This window comes from Dermacentor albipictus, chromosome 4, assembly GCF_038994185.2.
Source record: "Dermacentor albipictus isolate Rhodes 1998 colony chromosome 4, USDA_Dalb.pri_finalv2, whole genome shotgun sequence".
Taxonomy (NCBI): domain Eukaryota; kingdom Metazoa; phylum Arthropoda; class Arachnida; order Ixodida; family Ixodidae; genus Dermacentor; species Dermacentor albipictus.
In genome coordinates, this window is record NC_091824.1 from 131,762,503 (window position 1) to 131,789,737 (window position 27,235).

Consider the following 27,235-nt stretch of genomic DNA (forward strand, 5'->3'; position numbering starts at 1 on the left):
TTGCCGGTATCGGGGGGGTCTTGCGCAACCCAAGCGTTTCAGACGCTGGCACAACGTCCTTCACGAGGTCAGCGGTTAGCGCGGCAACCGAGCCGCTGGCTGTTTTGTGGTGGTCGAAGGGCGCGGGTTTCCCGAAGGACGAAAGGAAGAGCGAAGAAACGAGAGCGAGGGGTGCGTGCCGCGGCGGTGAGAGAGAGGCGTTCAGTCTCCTCCTCGGCTCTCGAGCGCGTAGCGCCGCAAACGGCTTCGCTTTTTTTTACGCTGACAGCGCTCGCGTGCGCGCACCCGCGCGACTCCACCCAGGGTTCGAACTTCTCTCTCTCTCTCAGGGTTTGTGTTCGCTCCCTTTCACCTCTCTCTCTCTCTCTCTCTCTCTCTCGCAGTGGCTTCACTCTCGTCGCTCCGGCAGCGGCTGTGCTCGCGTTTTTCGCGTCATAATCGACGCACGGGCGCAACATTCCGTCACGGCGCGCGCAAGCTTGCGAGCGAGACCGCGGGCCGCTTCTATTGCTCCCCGCGTGCCACTTCGAGTGCAGCGCTTGTTGAGCGCACTCTTGCGACTGTAGCTACAGCTACCGTCCGGACTTGCCAGCTCCTTCAAGCAAGTGACGTCGCGCCGAGGTGCCCTTCCGGGAACGACTCGCTACATCCTCGTTTTCTCTTCTGCCGGTGACTCGATTGCGACTTGGCGTGCTGTAATCGCAACTGTGCTTTCCTGAGTGTTGTGCTGTGAAGTTTCTCCGCTCTGACGCGCTTTCTACGAAACGCTATGAGTGCCGCTGCAGTTCGATTTCAAAGGTAAGCTCCACACTTACATGTTTTCTCTTTGCATTGCCCAATGCGAAATGCTAATAAGTATTGTTATGCAACCGACGTTCGCACGTGCCTCATATCGTTGTTCTTGCGCGTAAAACCCCAGAATTTCATTAATTCTGATAAAACGTCGTTAAAGCTAAGGTGGCCGAGTCGATGCACAAGATGCGACTGCCCCGACACGTCTCGCATATAACGACGTTTCTGGTTTCAGCTGTTCCAACCAGGTTAATGAAGAACCTAATCCCCAGAAGCGGACCTAACGACGTTGTGCGCATAGTCTCGTTCGTCGATTTTCTCCTCCCTGCAGCCCACAGCAATCACGTCCACCTCCCCCTTTCACTCAATCGCAACCTGTGCCCACTTTGAGCCATTTGTGCCTTTGCTTCAAACTTACAATGACCCGCAATATTATGCTAGCAGCTTTAAAAGAAGCGACCAAGGGCATGTTTGATAGCTTCTTCGCTGCCAAAGTGGTCCCAAGTAGCACTATCTTCCCTTCTGATTTGATTGTAATTATAAGAGGGGGAAAAGACGCTATATTCTGCAGCCCATTAGGTAGCACGGCGCAGAGTTGTAGGGGAGGGCAGCCAGTGGAAGGAGACGAACACCACGGAGGCGGTGATTGCTGATAGCTTAGAGGTCAGTAGGAACCTCGTCAGTCCTGTCTGGTAGTGGTTCGTTAGTAACTGGAGTGCAGACTTGCTGTCGCACAGCACGGCGACCGGCTGGTCAGGAGGGTCCTCGGCCAATAGGTCAGCCACCAAGTGCAGCCCGACAAGCTTTGCTGCAGTGGAGCTTGCCGGAAACGGCAGGTGGCACTGCCTGCTGCAGGCTTTTGTGCGGGGCGTGTGGAGAGGAGGACGAAACGGCTGAACACCTGATACTTGCTTGTAAACAGCTTCACCCTGCAGTTGTATGTAAAGGGGAACTATTCAAAGCTTTGGGTTTTAAAGACAGTGAAAGTAAAATAGACTTTGAACAGGTAGAAATAACTAAACGGAGGCTATCTGATTGGTGGATAATATCAACGCAAGAGTAAAGGAGTAAATACATAGGTATGCATGCATATAGTACCATTCAAGGCTAGGTGGCGCGCGCAGCCGCCGGCCGATTCAAAGGGTTGAGCCTCATGCATCCATCCATCCATTCTGTTGGGATGAAGCATGCTGCTGCTGCTGATCCGTCTGGCATAAGGGAACCACCTTATTATCTTACCCCACAACCTTCGCATGCGAAGGTTGTGAGATCGTTCCCCACGTGCGGCATGTTTTTTTTTTCATCCACTTTCATTTCCATTAATTTATCATTCCTTTATTTCATTAATCAAGCACAAGTAATATTCCCTATGTTGTCCTTGGTGTCGGTGTTTGTTGGCTTCTTATGATATGACTAATATATATCGGGCCCCTCAGTTAACCGCCTTTCCTCTCGTGTGTTCCTGCAGAAGTAACTTTTGAAACTGTACAGTAAAGTGACATGCCGGTAAGCAGAGAGCTGAAGTCAACTTGTGTCATTGAGAACTTGGACTTAAATGCGCTATGTACTTATAAATCTGTGTTGTAATTTCACTAGTTTATGCATTCTGACGCATGCGCTCGTGTGTTATAACAGGCGTATAACGCACGAGCATGGCTCGAGAGATCTATTTTCGCATCGTGCTGATCTGTGAACAGCGCAATCAATCTACCAGTATATCGAGAAAACACATGTATACTGTTACACAAGCCACCGTTCATGAACTCTCGACAAATTTCAATACATCCTTTTTGTACGAAATTCGTGCCCTCGTGGCACCACCTGTGGCAGTCTGCGTGCGTGGGCATAGTTTTTCCGTAACCGTAAGCTGCAGAGGGCGGTGTAGTTTTGCTTCTTGTTCTTCTTATGGGAACATAAAATATGACAAGTTTGGTAACCGATAGGGCCGGTTGTACTAAAATCACAACTAATAAAAGCAACGAAAGGTTAAATATGTAATCAAAATATAAAACAATCTCAGAAGTCTATATAACAAACTGGAAAAGCACTGTAAGAGCAAATCCGTAGATAACGGAGAAGGAGAAAGGAAAGAGGTTATAATAATATAAGAGCAACACAAGCATCGACAAGGTCTTGCGAACAAGCACGAATTTAATATATACATTAACTACTGTTTACAGGGACTTTATCAATTCACTGTCTATGACAAAACCCCGTACGGTCTTGAAGTCTCCGTTGGGGGCCCAACCAGGGTGCAAGAGTTTTTTTTTTTTTTTCCAGAGAAAAGGCACATATACCTAATGTGTACGGAGGACTGCGAAAGATATCTCTCTGCTGCGCAGTCATGTGGCCACTCAGCGAGACAGGAGGAGGAGGAGAACAAAAGAACGAGAGATAGCAGGGACATTAACCAGAAAAGCATAGGGTTGCGTACCCTTCGCTGGAAAAGCAAAAAGAAACTAAAAAGATGAGCCATAAATAGGGCAAGGAAAAAGGCAGCTATCGCCAGAAGGTAGCATGTGCCACAACCCCGTATTAAATGGAATGTTCGTATTAAAGTCGTCTCAGGATGACGTTCTACAAACAAGCAAAGGACAATTTGTACTAGGCAGCGTTGCAGTTTGAAATGCAAGAAGTGGTCGGGTCTCTGACGTTTGCAAACAGGTGTGTAGCTGACGCACCTACTAGGCATTAACGACGTCCCATACGCGTTTCCTCTCAGCCTCTCGCCCTCTACCACCGGCTGCGTGTTACTCACCGGTTCACTTGCATATATATTACTCATCCACAGCGCCAAGAGCTGCCGAACGCCGCTAATTTTTCAAATGTCTCGCGTGGATTTCGGTCCTTGAAGCGAGTAAAAGCCATACCGACTTGACGTAGCAGGCGATTGGCAAATGGAACAAACGATTAAAAAGGAGAAGAAAACTCGCTTGCAGAGCGTTGGTGTATCGTTTCATCGTGCGGCTTTCAATGACGAAACAGTACATTGTGCGTGTGTGTAGTAGACAAAGTCTACACTGCGACTTTCCCGTTTTCAGTCGCGGGTGTATACGCTTTTTAATAACTTTTATTTATTTGTTTACATTTAGGCTACCACGTGCCTCCACACCGACAGCTCTGTTTGTATTTGGGAACTGAATACGAATCGATGAGCGCTGTTGAGGGACCGCGACCAATCTAGGTCTTAGATTTAGCGCAGAAAAATTGGGAATTGTGATCTTTAATAAAGAGACTGGTAATTACGTTGTGTCCATTCAACAGCAAGACATACCCATAGTCAAGCAATATAAATACTTCGGCGTTCACATGTATAAATGAAGGAAAGACTTACTCAAGCACCCACCAAGATAATCTGAAGATAAAGGGGAAGCGGAATGCAGCGTTTGGGAAACATGGTGCACTCTGGGGCTACAATAATAAATATGAGGTGGCGCGTGCCAGCGCTAACTTTCTCAAATGCCATTCTGTGCTTAAAGGGACACTAAAGTGAAAAATGATTTCTTCTGCATCAGTAAATTACCGTTTTACAACACCAAAAACACCACTCTTGAAACGATAAGACGTTTGGTAAGCCAGAAAAAGCGCGAGGACGAAATACGGGTGGCGACGCCTAGTTAAGTTCCCGCACCTGGGGGCTGTGACGTCTTGGATTTTGATGGCATCTTCTAGGGCCTACTAATTTATATATAGCGGTACAGATTGACTGCATTGTGTTCTAAAGGAACCAAATATTAAACATGGCAAGTTTCGGGAACTATTATTCAGCCAACGCGGCCCAAATGCGAAAACATACTTTGGAATCCCTGACGTCACGCTGACGTACCGGCGCTGGGGTTTTGGCGCGAAATTCAAATACTAATACTTGGACCATCATTTGGTCATCTAATAATCAAACAATTTTTTTGAAATGACTGCCTGCAGGGTTCTCAAACAATGCTTCATTAGTCCAAACTGATTTATTGTTTCCCTTTAGTGTCCCTTTAAAATCGGATACCTTGTCGCGGTTGGAAGTTAACCAAAGATTGCCAGGCAGGTTGGCTTTGGGAACCGGTGGTAAAGCCCACAAATTAGGCAGTGCAGGGTGCCATGGAGTTGGGCCTCTTTTGAAGTCGGAGAAACGCAAAGCAAAATTAATTTTGAAAAAAAAAAGACCCAGGAGCATGGATGAAAATAAACAGGCTGCTAAAGTGCACAAGTGTTTGTACCTGGAAAGCGTGGACACAGAATGGACACCAAGAAGAGATAAAGGAAGTTGGCAACCAAGTACAGGGTAATTAAAAGTAATTATAGACAACAAGGAGTCATCAGAAACAAAATGAAAGAAACAGAAACAGCGAATTGGATGCGAAGAATGGAAACAAGAAAATGACCCTGGAGATATACAAGAATGTGATGAAATAAATTAGAAACACGGTAACACAAAGGGCAGTGTCTTTCTGCTTGAGGATAGAGCTGGTTGCCTAAGGACAAGAACATACCGGAGCAAATATTCGCAACAAGACGAGGCATGTGTATGATGCAGCGGAAATTCGGAGACCACTCAGCGCATCCTAATGGAATGCCAAGAGATTCACCCAGTGAGACCCGTAGGTAATGTACACATTCCTGAAGCGCTTGGATTTAAAATGGACGAAAGCATCAACCGGTCACCGCTCGAGATAAGCAAGAGACGTTTAGAGTATTGGTGAAAAAAAAAAAAGCAGGGAAGCGATTGATACGACCGGACTCGTTACAGGCGTAGGTAGTGGTACAGGGTAGATAGAGAAGTTTTGAAGAAGTAAAAAAAAAAAAAGATTATGGATATGTATAAAAAATGCTAGAATGAAAAACAAGTGCTAAATCAAGCAGGCTAGGTTAATATTTGCCACTGCCCCGTTTCAAAGATGTCAATAAATCATCATCATCACGGCACGGAGATCCTCTCCCTCTCTCTCTCTCTCTGTTAAGGGCAAACGGGGATTAACGTTTTTCTTAGAAAATCGGGACCTGTGGACAGAGGTATACAAATAAGTACTTGGAACGAGGGAACTCGTACTAAGGAACCACCGGAGAACGAGGGACACTTGGGTTGGGCGCCTACGTTCTGCCAAAAGAGCGTCTTTGTGAAAGCTACACCGGTCATCGTTACCCGACTTCATAAGGTCTTCCTTCTCAGAAAATGGCGGCCAGCGTGGTAGGACGAGGGGAGGGCATCTGCAGCAAGCGTGAAGAATCTTGGTGACAGTTCGGTGGGAACGCTCCTTCGCGGTGAAGGCCGGTGCCATAGAAGTAGGTCCTTGACCCTTGGTATTCCCCGAAACGGGGAGCAAAAGCACAACAAAAGCAGAAAATAACAATAGTGAAGGCGGCGCAGAAATCACTGTGGTATAGCTAGCTCATAATGTGGTAAACAGCAACAAACTTGCAATGGTAAAATAAAATATTAAATTCTGGGGTTTTACTTGCCGAAACCACGATCTGATTATGTGGCACGCCGCAGTGGAGGACTCCAGATTCACTCTGACCACTCTCTCCCAATGCACGGTACAGGAGCGTTTTTGCATTTTGCCCCCGTCGAAATGGGACCGCCACGACAGGGATTGAAACCGCGACCTCGAGTAGCGCAGTGCACCAGCCGCTGGGCTATCGCGACGGATCGTGTTTTTATCAAGCGATATGCGACTTTTATTTGTTTAGAATTTCACAAATTATTCGTACAGAAAGAACCGCGAGAGCTGGCTGCACCGTTCAATGTGTAGTTACGCATACCTGCCAGACCTCCCAAATATTCCGTTAAGTCTGCGAATTTCCTATCGTATTTCACGAATTGTGAGTCCAAGTTTTACGAAAAATAAATCTCGTTAGCGAAAAAGTTTTAAAGGGCTTCAAGGATTGTGCGACGCAAGGTTGGGGCCATATATACCAGAGGGCGCTATGTGTACCAAGGGCGCCATATGTACCAGAGGGGTACGTGCTTCGAACAAGTTTATTCTGACCAAGTTCCTACATAAAAATCATATTGCCCTCGTAGAATAAGTCACTACGTTCTACAAAAAGATAATGTTGCTTGTCAGTCACTGTTGTTCCGTATTTGCTGCTGCCTCATTATGTGCTGCGTGAAGAGGTAAATATTCGTTAATGAAGGGCATATGTGCTCTCGAAAAGCTGTGTGGGTATACCAGTGTCGACATTTGTGTACACTGGTAGCGATCCCATTCGTACACGTGGACTGTCATAGCACACATTTGTGGGCACATGTTCTGAATCCACGCGCGCCTCGGAGAAAAGTTCCGAGACATGCAAATCGCGCGCATTTGTCAGCCTGCCTCTAGAAATCTGAGGGCTCGCAAAAAAATACATCCGAATTTTAGAAAAGTCTTATTTTTCGTTTCTTTCTTCTTCGGAGTGTAACGAGCATACAAAACAAAAAAGTCCTAATTTACCGCTCTGTTTAGTGCGCTCTACTGTTATACAAAGAGGAAAAAAAGAGACTGGCACCCATGTGTGCAATGTGGGACACGTGCACACATGTGTGTCAATTTTTCTTTTTTTTTTCTTTCTTTTTTTTGTCGGTGGTGTGAGCAGATGGTGGCCCAAAATGCTACAAACCCTCAACCTTTGGTGGGAGTCGAACCACGACCTTTATTGTAAATTAAACAGAAGTTAAGACACAGTTAATTACGACAGAGCTAATTAAGGCACTCGAACCCACGACCTTTGGTGCGAGTCGAACCATTCGAGACAGACAGACAGACAGACAGACAGACAGACAGATAGATAGATAGATAGATAGATAGATAGATAGATAGATAGATAGATAGATAGATAGATAGATAGATAGATAGATAGATAGATAGATAGATAGATAGATAGATAGATAGATAGATAGATAGATAGATAGATAGATAGATAGATAGATAGATAGATAGATAGATAGATAGATAGATAGATAGATAGATAGATAGATAGATAGATAGATAGATAGATAGATAGATAGATAGATAGATAGATAGATAGATAGATAGATAGATAGATAGATAGATAGATAGATAGATAGATAGATAGATAGATAGATAGATAGATAGATAGATAGATAGATAGATAGATAGATAGATAGATAGATAGATAGATAGATAGATAGATAGATAGATAGATAGATAGATAGATAGATAGATAGATAGATAGATAGATAGATTTTAACGATATGAAAGGTGGAAAGGCCGGATAGAGGCGCGTGTCTCCGGCCTGCTACTCCCCAGCTGGCGTGAAGGCAAAGCACGGCAAATGAGGAGCCGACGATGCAATGGGGAACCAGCGCTGGATAGGCGGCGCGTCGAAAAGAGTGCGTTGCACGCCGCCCTGGCGACGAAACGCGGCATATTCCAGCCACACAACCAGACGACACACACACATACGCAGCCGTATTATAGTTCGTATGTTTCCGTTTTCGCGCCGCTTCAAGTGGACAGTTTTTGTAAAGAAGCTAGCGCCATCAAGTGAAGAAATGACGAAAGAAGCTTTTTAAGCTTTATATATTTTTCACAGTGCGTCGCGGCGAGCACGTGTGTTTCTTTAACGGTTGCGTCGTGTATCGATGCCATGCTTGCGTGGCTGCCTGCCTCGCAAATCTAGCAGTTATGGCTCCGGTCGTGCTGCGCTATGGTTTCGTAAGTATTAGTTGGCCCGAAGATATTCCATATTTCTCTGGCTAGACATAAAAAATTCTGATGTTACTTCGCCACAGCAGTCAATGGAGAAGAAAGCTTTATCGCATCAGCTGACTCGCGCAAGCAAAGGTTTGAGTGCTCCGCTGCTTGATCCGTAACAATCCTGGCTACATTTAGCACTAATTACATAAATTTGCCGGATGCATCTCAGCGCCGAGTCCTCATCCGCATGCGCATTTTTATAAACGCATAGGTGGCTTAGTCGCGCGTGCGCCGGCACTATGCGCATACAACTCGTATTACAAGGCAGCTTCCCTCCCACATAATTCTTGGCAATGAATGGATAATTTTTACCTTTCGTATCGTTCACTTGGTGCGGTGGCGTTGGAAGGGGTTTGGCGGTGGCATCGCGAAAGAAAAATGGTACATATGCCGGATGGTGCATGCTATTGCTCATTTTGTTTCCGACGAAATACCGACTGCAGATTCTGCTGTTTGGTACTGTCTGCCATGGCTGACCGTCTTCACTATCGAATAAACCAAGGATACACGCGAAATTTGATTTAGGAACCAGCCCGACACCGCTTGACAGGGCGACAAGACGGGAGCTTACTCCGCTCGCCTGACTGCTTGGATCCAACGCCGCCTCCGTTCTTGTTCGTAGGGTTTAGATGGAAAGACGCAGAAGGATACATCCTCCCTCATCCCGACTTAGTTGTGGCACTTGTATACGCAACAGTATCGTCGGCGCCCTTTTGTTTTCCTTCGACTTAAAGGGCACGCAACGCAATTTTCGTCCGCGGGGGAGGCTGCATTGTGCACGTTCTGACCGCCAGGGCGGCGCTGCAGGCGCCGTGAAAACTCCAGCGCTGGTTCCCCATACTACAGTAAATTTTAGTGATTCATTTCATGCACGGCACACACACTACATATATAAGGTGCCCCAGCTAACGTTAGCGAAGTTGTTCAGAGAAAAAAGAAAGTTTAATACAGCGCAAAATGTGATTTTAAGACTTACGCTGTTCGGTCGTCAGACCTCTGACGAAAGAAACTGCAAATGTTATCGCAGCCAACGTATAGCTGGCACACACGCTACATTCTTTATAGGTGCATGACACACGCTGTTATCTGCTTTAGAGAGAGTCTTCCAAGTTGTATGCAACAAGCTAAACTGAGCAAAGTGTCGCACAATGCTTAAACCATTTGAGCAAAGCGTTGAGTGAAAGCAGTACTTCGAAATTGGAAAAGCAACTGGTGGAGCAAATAACAAACTCAGTAAACAGCGAATTAAACTGAGCAAAGCACTGACTGAAAAGAAGGCTAGATAAAACGGGGACACAATTAAAGGTGGAAAGATGAAGACACCAGCGCTCGAATACGTCTTCTGTAAACCTAACGGAAAGCAATCCACTGCTTTGGTGGCCAGTTTGTTGATTGCAGTTATCATGTTTGTGAGAGTTACACGCTAATATAATAACAGTGAAACTATTTTACCGACATATACTGGCGACTTGTTTCCGTATAGTCTACCACGGAACTGACCCGGCAGCTTACAAGGCACGTCCAAAGAGCGGCATGGACTCGCATACAGACACGAACGGCGACAGACTTCGCAGGAAGTGTAGCATTAATCAGACGTCTAGACGACGTCTCTTAGCGGCTCTTCGAGAGAGAGCGCCGCACAAAGGGACGATGCCAGACTGCTGCTCTGCTGCTGCTACTTCTGCGGTTACCGCCGGACAGCCAGCTGCTCTTCTTCATCGTCCTCAGTCGTTAATACTACAGCATACCTGCATCTACGCGTAGTACTCGGAATCGTGCAGTATGTCGTGAACATTTTAAAGCGAACAGGACAATTCAAGCTCGAATGTAAAAGGTTGCGGAGATTCTTTGAAACGAAACTGAAGTATTTCAGGTGTGACTGTCACATGCAGTGATTTACTTTTAGACTTCTTATTTCTCAGTTTCTGCGCGCTCTGATGCTCATAAAAGAGAGAAAGGGTTTAACGTATGCTGAGTTCTATATCGACCACGCGTAATCGCCTTACAAACCTGCCACCAAATTCGCTATCTTTCCGAGTGTTCAGCACTTAATTATCCCTTCACACATCCCGACTTCAGTAAAACCCTTCGTTACAACTAAACAATTCCTTACAACAAAATTTATAGTCGAAGATTTTAAGCAGATTCGGTAATTTCACTTATTCCCAATGTATGAGTACACACTTTTGTAGCAATCTGAGTAACATTCGCGAAACATAACTGAACTGATCTGAACGTTATTTCCATCATCGATGGAGGAGCAGAGGAAAAACCTCTATGAAGAGCTTTATTGGCCCTCTTCTTCTCCTGAATACAGCAGATGACTCACATATAACAAAATTTTTACCACAAAAATTCTAAATTTGCTACCTAAAGCTATTGTAACACGCAACAAAAAAGGTAAGCATATGCTCAAAGTTACGCTAAATGCAGATTGTAGATTTATGTTGGTATTGTAACATACAAGAAAACGTAAAAGACAAGAGGAAGTATATATGCATATACAATGCGCATACACACGCGCACATACGTATATGATTATATCATGAGAAGCCACAAAAAGACACCAAAGACAACATAGGCGCGAAATTCATCATATACTTACTAATTGAATTAAAGAACTGATAAATTAATAACCCACTTTCGTCACGTTTACTATATACATATATATATATATATATATATATATATATATATATATATATATATATATATATATATATATATATATATATATATATATATATATATATATATATGTGTGTGTGTGTGAGCTGAGTGAAATAGCCGGAAGAATAAAATTTTGATAGTCGCGGTCAACTAAATAAGTGAGAAGCAGTGCGAGAAGGCTGTAGTGTGCATAACATGTCATTGCCGAAATAATTCCTTTAGTTCTTTTACGTTCACTCTCATGATATGATTATTATCTTTTAAGTAACTGTTCAACAAGGTGGTGATGTGGTGCTGAAGTTATTGTGTCGCGTAGTTGGTGCGGTCAGCGTCTACTTTCCAATATTCTGGATATCGCATGCAGTAGTCTGTAGGAGGGTTTTTTGACTAATTCACCGATGTTAATACGGTAATTTCTGTTTTCTTTATCTTCTTTTATTATTGCTTTGCGCATGTTGTAGTTGTACATATCCTCGGTCCGTGCTAAACAGTGTCAAGTAATGGCTGTACCGGAAAATCGTGTGCAGAGTGGGTAATCATTCGTATAACTTTTCTTTGAAGTCTACTTAGCTTCTGCATATTTCCTATAGCCGTTGAACCCCAACCGGTAGCCCATAATTTAAGATAAAGGAATCAGTTCCTCTTCGTGGCGCCTCTTCGTGGCGTGGCCTTGCGGGGCTACCTTAGATAACAGAGCAACCAGATTTGCGAATCGAAGAAGATACACGCTAGGCTTCCCTTTAGTTCATCGTACTCGCTTTTTGTACGGGACTGTGTGTCTGCAAGGACGAACATGGCAGCGTGGAAAGAATACGAATGACCAAGCCACAGGGAGATTCTGCTGTTCATCGTACACCATAAAAACAAAAAGTATTGGGGCAGAAACCTTTGGAAATTAATGTCAAAATCAGAGGTAGCTTTCTTGTGTGCACCTGCTGCGCATCCCCACACCATGCCATTCGTGAATCACGATACCTTAAGGGCACATCAGCAGACCCACGAAGTGGGAATCTCGCTGCCGAATGACCGCACAATGCCGAATGATACCATTACACGATATGTATTGTTGTAATCACTGCACCCCAGTTGAAGCTCTGTAGCAACCTCAACTATCCACAATATCCTGGCTGCAACAAGGTTTCTGTTGCGGATGGGGCGCTATCGCTTTAACATGTTTAAGACTACACACCCCATTATTGTGTCACCTTGGCACATCCATTCCGTCAGATTGGCCAATGATAGTAGCATAACAATATCACGTATGCAGTGCCGAAGTTGTCCGTTCTGGTTCGCACACATGTGGCACCTACTCGGCGATCCGAGTTGTCTGCTGGGTCAGGCAGCTTTTCAGCAGAATGTCGTCTGTTCGCGCACATACCCAGAAGCCCACGTTCTCTGCTCGGCAAGGCAGCAGTTACCTAGTGGCTAAACTAGTACTTAACTTCAGTCGACGGGTATGTGCCACGGTTTAGTGTGCGATATCGTCAAACCATCCAAAGATACTGGAGTAGCCAAATAAGGTTATCGCTTGAAAATGGTGCTGCCAAGTTCTTTGACTGAAGTAATTAAATTCCTCATATTTAACTTCACTTTAAACAGCTATTCTTTTCATCAACGAAGCATCTTCGATTCCAACGGATCACGTTATTTAGCTCTGCTTATGTCGTAGAGTGTACATGTTTCACTGACGTTTGTGAGAACTATTGAAAATGTAGTTAAGTACGAGACAGGCAGTTGCGTTTGCAAATGCACACTTACCAGCGCTTCCTTTGTTTTAGTGCACCTCACATTTAGGAGGGGTTGGAAGCGGCGCCTGCTGGCTTTTTACTGCTGGTGAATGTATCCGTACCTCCGTGTTTTCAAGGCTGTGCGTCGACGCAGAGATAGATGGCGTAGTCTGCGCGTGCACGTATTTATAAAGGAATTTTTTTAAATGGCAGACGCTGCACGTGGGGATCACAAAAGGATGAATTCATCATGCGCTCGGTCCGGTCTTAGACAGCCTGGATAATCACTGCACTACAGGGGTCTGGGAGTTCTATTTCTTGGCGATATCATTGAACTTGCAGTTCACTTCTCAGATGACCTCGACGCTTATCTTTTTGTGCATATTGTTAATGCATTGATGCATTTGGCTCCCGTGTATACTTGGAAAACCCTGTGATTCTTTACCACCCGCGAAGCCATCGGACGCCGTGTCGCGCACAATCCGTGCTTATCTTGCGCTAAACGACGAGTTCCACGAGTTCCGCTGACATCCGGGTTTCAGATTGATGTTTCTGGCTACTGTGGGACAATGATGTGGCCGTCGGCAACTCAAGGAAGCAACTTATTATTTTAGGTTCCGTAATAAAGGTTGTACAGACCGAAATAGATCAGCATTCTGGGTAGTGAAAATAGACTGCTTGTAAATTGGACAGTTCACTGAAAACACGCACTTGAAAGACTTCACATGCCCCACTGCTATGCCTTTGTTTTAGGCAATACACAGGGAGGGGCACAAGCGAAAAACGCCCATTTGTCCTCGACGGCAAAAGCATTGCCACCCACACTCTCACGTGGTTCCCCGCTCACATGGGATCCAACATGGGAGGCCCCACAAACCTCAGCGAGCTGTCCCGCTTCAAGGCGCGAGGTCTCGTTTTCCGCGACCATGGAGAACTAACTCCCCTGCCGGCCCGCATTGGTGGAGAACAGAGATAAACCGACCACATACAATGAAGTTACGCGGCACTTTTATCTCGGCAGGAGAGACTTTCCCCTTCCTCACAAGAAGTTAAATAGAGCGCAGGCGTTGACCCTCAGATTATTGCAAACAGGCTCGTATCCCAGCCCGGAGTTATTCCACAAGCTTTATCCCGACGCATATGGTCTAGGCTAGCGAAGTCATTGCAGGCACTGCAATGACTACGCTAAAACTAGACCATATGCTCTGGCGTTGCCCCTCGTTGCGAAGCACGGAACAAATCAATGAGGACAAGTGGCTCTCCGCTATCAAGAGCCCCGATGACGGGGCGCAACTATGGGCTGTCCAGAGGGCCCATGATGCGGTGGTCGGGCATGGCCTGACTGTCCCAACGTGGGAGCGGCCCGTAGCGCGCTGAGTCGCGTACTTCAGGACTTCCATTAAAGTTTGCATCCATCCATCCATCCATCCATCCGTCTCAATGAAGGATAGAAAACTTAAAGCCGGAAATGATGTAAACAAGTACCACCCACTTATATTGTCCTGAATGTCTTCAACAAACACGAGACGCTTAAGGAGGCGATGAGCGTTGCGAAAGTGATAGCTTGAAGTCTGGTAGCATGCACTTCATAGCCTGAACAAAAACAATAAAACAGTCCACCATTCTCTCGTATTATTTGTGGAGGTTGAACACCAACTCTGAATTAAGAGTTACGGCTCTGGAATTGCCCGAGACCTAACGCGAGCTTTTATAGGGCTCCTGCAATTCGTCTCTGTTAAGTCGAATGAAGCGGAACACAGAAATTCACGAACGACTGAACTATAGGCCGCAGTCGCCATCAGTTCTGAATTTTTTGTTATGTCTGCTTTAACTCTCTGTTTCCATCCCCCTTCAAGAGCCACCGTATTTTTTTTTTTTTTTCGAATGCGCATCTCTCCGTGTGTGGTAATGTACAAATTTGTTAAGGTTTTTTTTTTTCGCAGCAATAAGTAAGAATAAATATTTAACAACAGAAATATAATGGTAGAAAGGTACGATGATGTGACCAACTGAAGGCTCTTCCAGCAAAACTGCGACTGAAAGGACTTCATTAGAAGGACTCTCTCGCACATGGGGCCGCTGACGTAAGTGCACTTGCATATCAATCGCCCCTTCAACTGCACAATGATGAACTTGCGCTAGCAAAGCGCAGGTACCACGAGCCTTGGTGGTATACGTGTGCGACTGGCCACGACCGACCCTGCCAGTGCCAAGAGCCGTCAGTGTGTGCGTGCAAACAACATAGCTAAACTATATATATATATTTTTTTTAGTTCTATACCATGTCGTGGTTTGCTTGAAAGGTAGAGTATAGTTGCCTGCTTAACACGGCTACCAATACGAATAGAGGAATTGTCGACGGTCAAAGTCTACAACCAAACCACGACCAAAACAAATCCCCCTTTATGTTTAAGACAATGCAACAGAACACAAAAAAGAACAATGTGAAACACGAGCTGTCTGGCTTTATAAAAAGTAACCTGGTCTAGCGTTATCCAGTAGAAAAAGAAAGACAAAAGTGAGGACTGGGTCAAGTCGAGACACGGGCCATTTATACTCGCATGTTGGGACTGTCCCTATAATTCGAGACAGTCCAGGCGGTTGGCCACCCTTCTTGGACATACCTCTCATCGCGTGCAGATTACGTTACGCTTTTGCATAGACGTTGCTGTATCGAAAGCGCACATCGACACTTCCACCCACGCTGCACCGAACTCCCCGTGGAGGAACTCTCGATTCATTCGTGCGGAGAGGGGCGGTCTGCCCGCGCGAGCGATTCCTGGACTCGATTAGCTACTTTCTTGTTGCTACAGATGCCGTGAGACATGGCGTTGTTTTCTTTTTTTGTATACTTTTTTTTTTAGTTTCCCCCAGGCATTTCTTTGCTTTCTCGCAGACAGGTACGGGGCTATACAGCTCAGCGGCGTGGCGCTATAGACCCCTCCACCCCCCCTCCCCCCCCCCCATAAAAAAAAGAAAAGAAGGGACGGCATGCAGCGTGGCAAGCACCGTGGGCCAACGCACACGTCCTCGCCTCGGCCCCGACAAAATACGGGCACGCGCGCCGAGACGAATGGAGCTGCTCCAGTTGATTTCCGCGGAAGCGGACCTGCGCGAGAGTGACAGTTTCCGGAAGTTGTCTGGCGAAGCACGCCGGCGGCTGCCTCTGCGCCGGACTGGCGTTTGCTGCAAGCGAGGCACGCTTGTTAATCCGCGGCTTGTCCGCTGCTGTATACACGCCCGAGGGACCCGGGCGAAGAATCCGGCTTTTTGTTGTATATGACGGATTCTCTAACAAGGCTTGTAGCTTTGCTTTTTTTTTGCTTTTTGTCGCGTGTCGCGTAGCCCGCCGCTGCGAACAGAGATTGACAAAGTGCTCTCTATTGTATAACGGCAAACCGGGAGCGTACTCTTTATTCTCCAAGCGCAATGTTTTAATAAAAGTGCGGGGCTTTAAGGTCCCGAAGCTGCACGGTATAGATTACGAGAGGCGCCATGTAGTGACATCTTTAGGAATGATTTCGACCACCTCGGCTTCCTTTAACGTGCACCTAAATATAAGTGCACGAATGCCGAATGCCCAATGAGGGCACCATCGGAATATATATACATAATGATTCGGAGGAAAGTGAGAAGATGCTATTTTCTGATGCCCGTGAAGGAGCACGGCTTAGCATCGTAATGAGGCCGCTGCGGCGGGGTATCGAACTAGCGGCATCGTACTCAGGAGCAGAGCACCGTAGCCTGGCATAATAAGCAACAACCGCAGGTGTGACTCTGAAAAAAGAAAAAAAAAACTCGTCTTTCTGTAAATCGACACTCTTCTTGTATGTAAGAAACCAACCCTCTGTGAACTTATGTATTTTATGCGCGAAAGAAAGTGTGCGATTTTTTTCGTATATAGGTAGCACGATTAAGTTAATCGTCAAACCATTCCGTGCGACTGTACTTTGTGGTGTATTTCACAATAAACATTAATTACAAAGGAGTGTGTAATTGGCAGCACTTAAGTGGTATGTATAGGACGCTTAGCCGTGCCGTGCACTAATTGAGAAGTAGCGTCCGCAATGAAAGCCCAGTTGAGTGTAGCAGCGTTGGTACGCTATAGTGTAACATCATGAATTGCAAAGTTACTTGCAATTACTTGCAAAGAGTTGCAAGTTAATTGCAAATATCGTGCGTTCAATGGTTCACTCGCAAAAAATAAACAAGCACGCGTACACAGCGCTATTTATTTTTTTCCAAGCGCGCTGCTATGGGATCCCATCCAAAATGAAAGTGACTGCGCATTGTCGCACTCAGGCACTACTGTAACATTAATAATCAACTAGACCTGAGGAGAACTCAATATCCACGGCTTCATGGTGAGCTCGATGCGATGACTTCAAGGCGGCATCGCCATCTTTGCCTTAAAGCTATCGCGTCTTTTCTGCCATTCCACGCCTCCTCTCCAGGGGATAGGGCCCTTATGGCTGCTGTAGAAGCGCAATTTACTCATACATCCTTGCTCCTCAGAGTCCCCCGGGACGCACAAGCTGATGGGCGACATGAAAACAAAATATAAAAAAGCAAGATGCACGAGAAAAAGAAATAAACCGTTAGTGAATGATGTTCAAAGTCAAGCGATAACCTTCGAGTATAGACCTGCTGAGATATGCTCCGTGGGGACGCTATTTGCTTGTCTATATTGGGTACTTCTATGAGGCGTTTGGGGGGTAGTGTGACGTTACTCGGACACCGGGATCCGCCCGTGTTGCAAACGACATTGAAACCATAAGAATGTAACGAGACAAGTGACAAGGACAAGCGCGGACTACCAATAGAAGTTTTTACCGATGCGCCGAATGTATACGAGGGAGTGAAAGAACTATTTGATAAAACAAGAACTATAGTGAAGATGGAAGCAAGAAAAACAAACAAGTGATTACAGCAAAAATTACAGCAGACCCAACGAGTGGGAGTCTATATACAGCTAAGCTTTGTGCGAGTGCATAAAGAGCCGAAACAGGAATACGTTGGACGCCTTGAACGCATCATGGTTACAGAAGCAGCATGCGCATACGTACGTACCGCAATTCAAATCCATTCTATCTGCAGGTGTTCACTACCATGCAGCCGAGTATGCGCGAAGCCGAGCTTTCTGGTTCTTTTTTTGCCACATGGCCGCGCCGCCGCTGCTGCAGGTGCGCGCAGGCAAGCGCCATCTGGTGGTGCTGCAGGGAGCCCAGCGGCGCGCGTGCTCCGTTGTGATTGGTCGGCCTATTCGGCAAGGGAACAGCCAGACAGCAGGCCCGGCCACGAAACCCAGCGAGGTTCGCAAAGAAAAGCTTCGCTTAAAACTCGACCTCTTTGTCCTTGTCACTTGCCTCGATCGTCCACCTTTGCGCTGTACCCTTACGATTATCAATCGCCTACTTGCCCAATCATCCACCCTGATGAGTCACATTGAAGCCCTTAAGAGAACACTAATTGAGCATATATAATCGACCCTACATTGGTATCGGAAACGGTCCACCAAATCACAGGCTTTGGTCACACCGTCTTCGGGATCGGCCCAGATTACCCGGCCAGACAGCCGTCCGCACAAAGTGGGGGAGGGGAGGGGGGCAAGAGCCAAAGAAAGCTTCGCTTTATTATTACTACATACGACAGAAGGTGAGAGGAATCCATATTTTGCCGTTCACAAGAGCACAACCGAAAGACCAACACGAACGTGTTGACAAGGACGGTGCTACTTTTCTTTTCTTTACCGGGCTGGTACGGGATAGCAAAATGGAAGTGACGCGCGAGGTTCTCACTCGGGAACTGCATCCGCTGCTACCGCAGGCGCTCAACGCGTCTCGGCGAGCTACTATAGCGGCTGTTCTGTTGCACCGCTATATAGGAGGGTGTGAGCGCGATTCGCGCAGCGCTGCCATCCACGGGATACTCATCGCCGGCAGGAAGGGGCGGCATCCTGGGAAGCAGCAGTGGTCGCCGCCGGATCTTCCACGGCGCCCCGCTGTGGGCGACGACACCCCGCTGAGCGGCGGCAATCGTCGCCGCCTTTATGAGTCGCCGCCGCCACCGCTCAGCGCAGTCCTTCCCCGGCACTCGTCGCCAGTGGCGCCTCCGTAACACGCCCTCTAGATTTAGTACAGCTAAAGCTGGTATAGGTGCTCTTTCGCCACCAGCCTACATGCTAGCAGTACGTCCCAATGCTGTACTGCTAACACAACCCCAGGAGGATAAGCGAACCTGGATTGGAAACTTAAGGAAAGTTAAGATAAACGGAATGTTGCCACCTGTCCCATCGTATAACAGGTGCAACATGGCAACATTCTGGGGCAGAATTCATGAAGCTTTCCTTTCGTAACCATTCTTTGCCATTGGCCAGTCGCCTTCGCTACATGTCCAGCGTCAAGATTGGCTGGAATTTTCTCTCAAGAACCATTCTAGCGTAAAAGCTTTTTGGGAAACGAGCCCTGTTTATCTATACGCTTCGTCGTGTATGGAAAGAAAATGTTGCTTCCGACGTGCGCCTTTACCAGAAGTAATATGTGAAATGGTGCGAGAGGAATATAGCCATGTCTGGTTTATGGTCATTTTCCTTTCTTTTTTTACTTTTTTAATGAATTACCATTTTTCTCCTCATTAATTTCATTATTTGATGTACGCACGTTATGAACAGCGAAGTTCATAACGTGCGTACCATTAAACAGAGAGGAACAAAGCTCTCATTTTCATTACGTTGAAATATGAAAGCTGGGCTCACCAGGAAGGAGGTGGCCCATCAAACAGCCAAAATCGTAGCGAAAATGGCCCACTGTCAACTATAAAGCGCAACACGCCGGAACATTTTTCCTGCAAAGCGAGAACTCGCGTCTGCGCAGCCGTGTGTCGGTTCAACTGGCGTGTCACGTGCCGCGCTTATTTTCTGAAGAGTTTCCAATGATCGCATCTTTCCACACGACAGAAATGGTTCGCGTTGTTTAGCAAATCATTTCTCGATTTTTTTCTCGCAGGGAGGAGGCTTCGGTAAGACATGCAATGCCCAGAACACACGAATGATTGTCTGCAAGAATAGCAAAAATGCCGTAGGACGGGAAACTTCATTGTGGCTGTCAAAGAATGTGCTGATTACGTTTTGTGATTCGCACGTATACATAATGAGCGCTGCTGGCACCGGACGGCAGGGCTTTTTGAAACAGGCCTTTGCCTCGCGGTCGTCTTCGCTGTAGGTTTCGATGACGAAAATTACTTCGTCGATGCTATATAGCAGCTACGCGGTTTGCTATTGCCTGCTGGCTAACTCGTTTGTTGAGAGTTAAACGCGGCAGATTCTGAACCACGGGGTGTGTTTTACGCTGCGCATTGTTCTGTGCTGCACGAATTTACACGATGCGCCACACTGCAGGCGCGTGGTGGTCCCCGTGAAACTGACTGGCAAAGATTTACGGCTGTTGTGCTGTCTCGAGCAAGGCCGACCTCTCAGCGGGTGCAAGATAGGACAGCGCTACATAGACCCCGTGCCGCCCTCGCGAGATGGCGCTGCGCAGCGATCAGCATTGCAGATGAAGTCGCGCTTGGTGAGCACCCAGGACATATCTGCCCGTAGGCAAGCCGCCCCGCGGGTGTCAGTCGCCCAATTTACTCGCCGGCTGCGCCGGTTGTGCAGTAAACACGGTGGCGCAAGAGCCGTCACGTGGCGTTGCGTCTGCAACACAAAACATTCCATTTTACAGCTGAATTCGTTTGCCCTGCTCTCTCTCTCTCGTGGAGCGTCAAGCCACCTCTCTCTCAGACTAAGACGTCATACCAGAGAGGCGTGCGCGCGGTCTGCCACAACACAGTGGGAATAAATCAAGGCAGCGCATCGCACCTGTGTTAACGTTACCCCTCCAACCGCCGCTCCTCCCTTCCAGTTTTCTTGCATCGTATCTTTAATGCCATTGAGAAGGCCGCACGCAGATTTAAAAAAAAAGGAAACTTGGGCTACGAAACGCATTCAGAATCACCAGGAATTGTGTCCTACATACTTCAGCAGACGTGATAATCCATGTGACTTCCCTCGTTGAGAAATATCTGGGAGAGGGCGGGAGTCTTGGGAGGATATGATTCTCCGTTTTCTAAATGGGTATGTTTTCAGTGAGCAAGACTCCACCCACAGGGCTGCTTAATATCATGCGGGCTTACAGAGGTCACGGTTTTTGAGCAGCCATGAAAGTTTGCAGTCTGGTAACTATAACTTGGGCAGTTTCCGAGAAACAGGGGTTACGAATTTTCTGAATTCTAAATTTTTACACTTCCTTTTTTTTTTTTCGTGAGTTGAACTAGTGCTGCAGCAAACCAATCGTCTTGCTATTTTGTTTCCCCCTGTCTTCATTCAAGGAGAAGTCGGCGCCTGTAGACGGCGCTGGCTACTCTTGTTCTCCTAATTGACAAATTTGCACCGGACGATGCAAAAGTTTAAAACAAAGAATGAAAATCTGCTAGCTAGCGGCTAATGATTCATTCTTCCTTTTAACCGTCCCAATTTCGTCGCAGTTTCTGTATACTGATTCACGTTGTAGTGACAATATATTCGTATTCTTTTCGCACTCGAGGACACAAGTGGTAACGCAGTGGCGAAGCCAGGAACTTTCTTAGAGGGGTGGGTTGGTGGTGGTGGGGTTACCAGATGCGCCGTCCCCCCTCCTCCTCCTTGCGGCAGCAGTCACAGCCGTGTTCATTAACAATGTCGCACCCGTACTGCAGCTGGTACGATCACGTGACGGTCTTACGTGACGCACTTACGTGAACGTGCGATCTCGCCCATTCGTATACGAAATGCAGCGACCGCACGTTATATACCGCCGTTGAAATCTCGCCGCATTCTGGGAAACGCGGCCTCCACGGCACTTCCCCCCGAAATCGGAAGGGCCGGCGATGATTGAGTTGTGACGCTCTCGAAAGGAAGCCGAGTGCCGCCAGCGCACGCTTCTATTCGCGACGGCGGCGTGATTGCGGTGCGTGCGCGCCAGCCGATGTAAATCCGGGCGCACGCACGGCCGCGCGAGTGCGCGCCACGAGCCGCTGGAGTAAATTGTCGGGGCCCACAGACGCGAAGCGCGGCTTTCTCGCCCGCGATCCTGATGGATGATGACAACCGGCCGGAAATGCCGCCGGAACATTGCAGTCCCCGCGGCTGTAGACGCCACGGTGTGGCGAAACGGGCTCCGACCGACGAGTACGGCTCCTGAGGCCTAGGGAAGCTGTCTTCCCCGCGCGCTTCGGTAACAGGTCTCACCCGACGTGGTTCCTGTGGACGAGCCTGCCTTCTTTAGGTTCACTTCTATCGCAGCTACAAGTACAGACGGTAACTGTGATAGGCAGTCAGCGAGAAGACAGAGGACCGCGACGCACCGCACGCGTAGGTGCAGTTCATTTCTAAAGACTGTACTTAACCCTCAACGACACTGACCGCAGCAAGCTCTCGCCCTGTTCTTGTGTGCTCTTAGAGAAGGCGACTCGGCAACCTGGGTGCCAGCCTAGGAATTTGCCCTAAACGGGCTACCCTGTTCTTTTATCGGAGAGTCTTTATGGGTAGGCGTGCGACCAGAGTCCACTCCTAGCATGAACACTATTGCTATGGCCCTATATACATTTGTAGCGTCCGAAATGCCGTACGCCAATTGACTCAGAAGAGCTCCGGTCGCGCACCCTGTAATAGACAGTAGATTGATCCCATTAAGCTGAGAGCGCATGCTCAGTGGCCTTTCCGCTGCTATGATGACATTATAGTTCTTGCTACATTCGCGTTGAACTTGGGATGAAGGCAGCATCGAAGAGAATGCCGATGACAATGCCATTGTGGATTGTTCAACGAACGTAGACTCTCAAGGAGGTTTTAAAATTCCTTAACCCCGCCCCTATTTTTTTTCTCCCCTCCCTATACATATTGTCCTCGAGGGCTAAGCGGATTTGTCATGGTACAAACGAAGCACGTTTCTTATCAAAATGCGACGCTTCAGCCCAAGGGCTACTACTTCCGGCATGGTTTGCGGCAGCGGTGGCGTATCGAAGATCTTCCTGAAGTTAGTGTCTTTTCGTATAGCGTCGGCTCAGTGCAATCTCGCAGGCAGCTTGAAATGGGTCTATTTGTTCCAGAACGTGTCCAGAACGTTTCAGAACGTGTCCGGATCTCGCGATTGATCGGCATGTGCTCTTACGAACAGTTATATCTCAGTAACTTATTTTGCCGATTGCGGTCCCTCAACTGTCTTGCGGCCATGGAGACTATAAGAATACAAAAGAAAGAATAGAGAGAAGAAACAGGAAAGTTACAGTAAAGTAATGATAGAACAAAGAAAAAAGTAAAAGGACAAACAAGCAGCGCAAGCACCTAAAAACCCAATTGCACTGCGCGAGATACTCGTAGTTACGAAGGAGGGACCTCATTCACGAATCTTTTCGTTCGTAAGTGGCCGGCCGCCATCGCTCATATTCTGTCTTGCATTAGGGATGATGTAACTTGCTCTTACGAACAGTTCCATAACGTAAGAGTTTTTGGCGATGACGGGCCAAGAAATGTCTCGTTGAAATGCGTATATAGCGCGTCTTCGAATGAGATCACTTCGCGAACCGGCGCCTCTTCCTTCGCTGGGGACAGAAGCAACCCCGGTGTGTTGAACTTTTCCTTCGCGGAAAGCGGAAGTTCGTCAAACCGGAAACGTAGCAGTATCTCGCACGTGGATGTGTACGGGCACTCGACATCCGCACGGGTCGGAGTGACGAACTTGGGGTCGCTCTCGTTTCGACCTTGAAATGGCTCGTTACCGGTGGCGTCGCCGTAATCGGTCTCCCCGCAACGTCGCATATACTGGCACCGGAAGCGTCATTCCTTCCTCTCTTCATTTCTCGCGAAGAAGTCTGGAAAACAACAAGAGTTGAACCAGGGCGGGCAGGGTGATCGCGCGATGGAATATATGGAGGTTGGAATGGAAAGCGAGGCATGGGAGTTAGTTAAACATTGAGTGAATGGAGTCATATGACTTGCACGTTTGTTCCAAAATGAGAAGGATTTGACCTTATCGCGATGCGTTGCAGCCTAGTCTTACGCATGAGATGTTCGCATTGATATTTACAAAAATGTCGCTGAAACCACAGTTTTTCTCTCTCTCTCTCTCTCTAAACAGTTGTCTTTCGAACTTAACGCCCCGTACGTTGCTCAGGGGTTATGGCGCTTCATTCCAGAGCTCGAGGTCGCGGTTCGATTCCTGAGTGTTTAGACCTCCGGACTGTTATAGATATATCCCGATATAGGGGCGGAACGCAAAACCCGCCGCTTGTTTAGATTAAGTGCGCTGCAAACATTGCAAACAGTCAAAATTAACATGAAACACATTGCACGCAAGAGTCTGAATGCTCTCATAGTACGTCTCTTTTTCCCCAATTTTTGGTCATCTTTCTCGTCCTCCAGTGTAGGGTTGAAAATCAATTGCAGTCAACATTCCTGGTGCCTTGACTACGCTTAGTTTCTTTCAATCTTCGGAAGCGGAAAGCACATGTTATACCGCCTTGCAGCCCAACAACTTTCAGGACTGAGCAGCCTATACGAGATCAAGGATTCCTTGCTCAAATGCCATTCGATGCAAACCGATAACAGCGTTCGAGGCTGGAGCGTTCGTCCGCATGGCAACTGCCACACTGTTGAAATTACAGCGTCGCCCACTTCGCAATTATTTTCTGAAGCGGGCGGTGCCGTGTCTAAGGGACCAACGTGTGTGGTATGTTAAATTTAACAAATCGGTCAATGCTTCCAGCTAATTGTGTACAACTAAAGCATTAAGGCGTAAGACGTCACTATACTCAGAATATGTTTGAAGTGGCGTACTATATTTGATCAACACTGCGAAACACTGCTCGCTTAGAATTCGAAGTTTGCGTTACAAGAACTGTATGATCTGCGTGCATACAGTGCCAGTGTAAATATCCAGTGCAATGCAAATGCTCTCTATAACTTCGTCGTTGCCAAAAAAAAAAAATCGTCTATGCATGCAGGTTGTCTGGTTGCGAGATTAAAATGTCAGAATTAACCCACACGTCCTTCAGTGCGTGCTGTCTCTCTGCGTGCAACGATGTCTTGGCAGAAAACCTCTCCAAAGCCGGCCACTTATCGGGAATGATAGACTGAAGCAGCGCTGACATATGCATGGTCCTAACAACGCAACGGTCTCCCAGACGATGCGTGAAAGGGTTCTGCCACTGCTGAAGGCGCACTTCTTTATCTTTGCAGTGTCGCGATGGGCCCTTATGCTATACTCTGCTAGTGCGTTGCTAAAGTATGCTTGATAGGCAAAACCGTTCTACACAGTAGGGCCTAATGTGCAGGTGGAAGCTTTTCCACGCTTATTTCTGTTCTGAAACATCTGGACGGCCTTTTATACTGATTTCCACTGTCCCATGGCTGGACCCACGAGACATTCAATGCGTTCAGTCTGCTCCCGACCTTGTGCTCTTTCTCCACTAATAGCCTCGCTACATAGCTAATCGACCCTTATGTTTTATGTTCACGCATGCCGCAGCGTTCTTGGAAAACCCACAGGAACTCACAAAGCCCTGCTATAAAAGACCATAAGCTTTAAGCCCTCGTTTGAATTGAGCCTTTTATCCAGTGTTTATCCATAAAAGCGTCAGTGGATCAGAAGTCACTTGCCTCGCTTAAAGAAAAATGCGGTGTATCGCGAGGCCGTTGGAAATTTTCGTAATCTAAATGGAGTTCTTTCTCCGCCTTTCTATACCGATCGTGGCAGGGCTTCTTTCATCATTCAATCTATACCGGCCACGTTTGAAAAGGGGAAAACATGTGAATAAACTTAACTATGTAAAGCGCAATTTGGTTTTGGTAAAATAGCCCATTGAAGGAAGTCGCAAATATGAGCTACCCCTTTTTTTTTCTTGCGTAAACGAACAGGCCCTTGAAAGGCTAAAGATCGCGTGCTACAGCAAGCGTGCGCTAGCGTCTTCGGCGCCTCTTGTTTTCCACGCGGGTTTCTCTTTGCTATTCGCAGGCGGTGCTGCAAACACGTGGCGTTGCCCTACGGTTACAGGGCTTTGCGCCGCCCAGCTCGAGGACGTGTAGTTTGTCTTTTAGATACGCTGCACACGGTTCGCAGTGCTTGTATCGATGCAGGGTAAAGTATGTCGTGGAGGAGCGGCGGACGGACATGTGCACCATATGGCTAATTCTCGCTAGAGTGGTTGACGTCGCCAGAGCCCAAGCATTCCTGGCAACGTCGCACCTAGCGACTTAACGCATTTTAAATCAAATGAATGTCCTCTCTCTCTCTCTCTCTCTCTCTCTCTCTCTCTCTCTCTCTCTCTATATATATATATATATATATATATATATATATATATATATATATATATATATATATATATATATATATATATATATATATATATATATATATATATATATATATATATATAGTAAAATGAACGGCGGAAGTTTACATTGCCCGTGTAAGTACGTAAAAAACAGAGCCACAATTTTCTTAGACAACGCTCAAATAAGTGATAGTACCGCAAAATCCCTAACATATACTGCAACCACAGGCGCACCCTCAGAGTCATGATATTGTTTTCAAAGGCGTTTCGCACTGATTTTCTCCGCGAATAAGTCATCCATATACGTGTGGCACTGTCGTTGTGATAGAATGGTTAGGCGACGCACAGCGGTGTCAACGCCAATACATACACTTGTATAGTCACACTTTTTGCTGAAAAAAAGTACAGAGTTTTGACAGAGCACTCAACCAGTATCTATAATGCTACTATATAGCTTTTCTTTGTAGTGTCCTAAATTATTGACAACAGGGATCGAGGGGAGGGGGGGGGGGGCAGCATTGCTTGCTGATCCCTGCAGGATCGAGGAAGTAAGATTCGAAGTGAAAGAGAGTTAGGGATTATGATAATGATGATTATATGCTGATATTTAATTTTAAGTATAACGAAATATATGTATACAAGTATAAATTCTTGGCAGTCATGATGGACACGTCGGCGTGTCCGGTATCGCTCGCCTTATTCCAGCTGCGCTCGTGAGAGCCGGGCTCAGCATGTTGGGCGAAGGGGGGAACAAGAGTTGGTGCAAGTGGACGAACCGAAAACAATGAAAATAACAATGAGACAAACGAGGGAAACACCCCGCAACAGCAACTACTACTATAACAACCTATTCCTTTCCGGGTCTTGAAGCCGTTTGAGTTCGCGGCACCTTTTCCAGAGTGACGCGAGAAAGAAGCACTGATGTTCCTCCTTTGTCTCAGCTGATGCATCTGGCACTCACTCTTCCTAAGTGATTTAATTTTCGTACTCAGACTTGAAAAA

At 46.8% G+C, this 27,235-nt stretch overlaps 1 protein-coding gene across 1 annotated transcript in view; it reads left to right on the top strand.

Annotated features, from left to right (window-relative positions):
* Window positions 1–482: 482 nt before the first annotated feature.
* Stat92E (Signal transducer and transcription activator Stat92E) overlaps window positions 483–27,235 on the top strand; it is a 183,964-nt gene continuing 157,211 nt past the window's right edge. The window contains exon 1 of the mRNA XM_065427341.2: window positions 483–798. The gene's annotated coding sequence lies outside the window, so the exon portion shown is untranslated. The remainder of the gene's footprint in view (window positions 799–27,235) is intronic.